The sequence below is a fragment of the Nycticebus coucang genome, chromosome 15 (genome assembly GCF_027406575.1).
Source record: "Nycticebus coucang isolate mNycCou1 chromosome 15, mNycCou1.pri, whole genome shotgun sequence".
NCBI lineage: Eukaryota > Metazoa > Chordata > Mammalia > Primates > Lorisidae > Nycticebus > Nycticebus coucang.
Window position 1 is genome coordinate 67,464,777 of NC_069794.1, and position 3,174 is coordinate 67,467,950.

The 3,174-nt window shown below is 38.6% G+C and overlaps 1 pseudogene; it reads left to right on the forward strand.

The window, feature by feature from the left end:
- The first annotated feature begins 738 nt into the window (after positions 1-738).
- On the forward strand, positions 739-2,278 carry LOC128566466 (calmodulin-like; annotated as a pseudogene).
- The last annotated feature ends 896 nt before the right edge of the window (positions 2,279-3,174 follow it).

Consider the following 3,174-nt stretch of genomic DNA (forward strand, 5'->3'; position numbering starts at 1 on the left):
GGGGCCGGCGCCCCACTCACTGAGCCACAGGCGCTGTTTTGTTTTTTTACTTCAAAATAAGATATGTGCAGTGTGCATAGGAATTTGTTCATAGTTTTTTGTTTTTTGTTTTTTAACTATAGTCCGGCCCTCCAAGGGTCTGAGGGACAGTGAACTGGCCCCCTGTTTAAAAAGTTTGAGGACGCCTGCTCTAGTTCCTTACTTACTTTGGAAATCTACTTAGGATTAGTATAAAGAACACTGTCCTATACTTACAGTTCCAGAATAGGACAGTTGCTTCCAAATGCTTTCAATAGAAGAAATTAATGGTCATTGAGGCCTTAGAAATCAATAATCTTTCAACCACTAGAAATCTTTCTTAGAGATTTCTAAGTATAGATTTCTTAGAGAGAATTGCCCTTCCTCTGAATGCCCTTAGCTGCTGGTTCAACTAGTCATTCTGGCTTTGTGATATCTCTGGAAGTTTAGCATTTTGGTGAGAAAGTCTTTGTCAGTACTCTGACAACTGGGAATTAGGAAGCAGGCTCCTCATCTAGCTTCAGATGACAGGCGTTAAGGTTAGAAAAAACAGCAGTCTTTCTCCTTTAGGATGGGGTTGGAGTCCTCCAGCTATGACATGGGATGAAGAAAATTCCCTTCCTGAGAATTTTTGTGAAGTAGTGTTTGGTAGAAATGCTATTTTGTTTTGTTACTTGAGGTAGGGATATATCTCAAAAACACATGGTATAGCAGCACATGATGGTGGCTGGTATGTTTTCTCAAGAGGGTAACAGGTCTCATTAACTAGAGCCTACTAGGTTTCACTTAACATTTTGATGATTTAGGATTGTGACTTTTGGCATAGAAGCCAAACAGAGGTAAATGTTTTGTATAATCAGGAGGATGTATATTTGAAGTGGATCAGAGTGGATCAGAGTGGTAAACTCCAGAGCCAACAAAGCTGAGGCTGTATCTGAGAGAGAGTATTAGGGAGAACCTTCTGGAAGTGAAGAACCAAGTGTGGATTTTGGAGAATAGACATATTATGGGGGATTCCCACAAATGCAAATGATAGATAAATAGATACAGAGAGAAATGTGCATATTAGTACATTTTTCTGAACCATTCTGAGTAGGTTGCAGACACTTCATCATCATACTTTAGAATGTATTTCTAAAAACAAGGCCATTTTCCTATGTAATTATTCCACTCTAGAACTTAAACTTGGTATAATACAATATCTGATATTCAGTCCACATTCAAATTTACCCATTGTCCTAAGTCCCCAAAATAGTCTCATAAATCTCCAATGTAGGGGATTAAAACACATTCAACAACAACAACAATAACAAAAAAACAAAACAAAAAAAAACACATTCAACATAAATGCTTTTCCTTTTGTCTCTACAAAATCATCAAAAACATACATTTCCCATTAATACTTTTATGCCAATGATTTTTTAGGGGGAACTTGCTTATGTTCCACATCCAGATTAGAAGGAGATAAAATAGAAATAATAGGAGCTGGCAGAAGAGTGGCTGGTTAATGCTTACAACATTTGAAGTGTTGTTTGTAGGGAAAAGCACCTATTCTATTCTGTTCCCGAGGTGCTGATCCTTTCCTTCTGATCCTATTATTCTCACTTCATATTTTAATCCTGCCCTCTATTAGTCTCTTGTAGTTGGTATGTCTCTTACAGGGCTTGTCTCCCAAATCCATTGCATAAATAACTTGCTCTCATAGGTTTTTTTCCCCCTTTCTTCTTCTTCTTTTTTTCTTTTGCTGCCTTTAAAAATTTTGAGGCCCACAAAGGGGATCTAGTAGAGGGAGGCGTTTATGAGGCCAGCAGTGCTTGCAGCCTGGCTGACTGACTGAAGGGCAGGCAGATCACAGAATTTAAAGAAGCTTTTTCACTGTTTCACAAGGGCAGTGCTAGAACTATAGCAACAAATAGAGAGCTGCAATGAGGTCTTGGGCAGAATCCCATAGAAGCAGAGTTATAGTATGTGGTTAATGAGGTAGATGCTGATGGTAATGGTACAATTGACTTCTCTGAATTTCTGACAATGATGGCAAGAAAAATGAAAGACATAGACAGTGAAGAAGAAATTAGGGAAAGATTCTGTGTGTTTGGTAATGATCCCAGTGGCTATTTCAGCACAGCAGACTTTCTCCATGTGATGACAACCTTTGGAGAGAAGATAACAGATAAAGAGGCTTTGTGAAAGGATCAGGGAAGCAGATATTGATGGTGACAGTCAAGGAAACTAGGAAAAGTTTGTAAAAATAATGACATAAAAATGAAGACATTGTGCAGAATGTGTTAAATTTCTTGTACAAAATTGTTTATTTTGCTTGTCTTTGCAATTTATCTATAAAATGTTTCTCTCTACTGTTATAAATATGTATGTATGGTAATTAGGACTTCATTATTCATGTTTTCTTCCCTTATCTTACTGTCATTGTCCTGAAACCTTATTTTAGATTTTTTCTTTAATGTTTTTTCTTTTTCTTTTTTTCTTTCTTTTTTTTTTTTTTTTTTGAGACAGAGTATCACTCTGCTGCCCAGGCTAGACTGCCATGGCCTTAGTCTAGCTTACTGCAACCTCAAACTTCAGGGTTTAAACGATTCTCCAGCCTCAGCCTCTTGAATAGCTATTTTTAGTATAAACAAGGTCTTACTCTTGCTCACGCTGGTCTTGAACTCCTGAGCTCAAGCAATCCAGCCTTGGCCTCTCAGAGCCCTAGGATTATAGACATGAGCCAACGCACTCAGCCTCTGAAACCTTGTATTAGAAAATTGATAAAATAACATGTTGCCCGCGGCTTACTCTGGATATGTCTAAGCCTTTCTGCGCAGCTAAATTTAAGGAGAGGCTGGGAGACCAGTGTGAGCAGCAAGACCAGCGAGACCCCGTCTCCACTGAAAGTAGAAAAACTAGCTGGGAGTTATGGTGGGTGTCTGTGGTCCCAGCTATGTGGGAGGCTGAGGCAAGAGGATTGGTAGAGCCCAAGGTTGTTGTGAGCTATGGTGATGCCATGACACTCTATCCTGGGTGACAGAGTGAGACTCCATCTCAAAATAACAAACAAACAAACTTAGGGGTAGCTGGTCATATGAGAGAACATTTGAGTTATGCTTTTTTTTTTTTTTTTTAAGTAGTTTTCTTTAGGAACTGTCAACATGTTGTTGA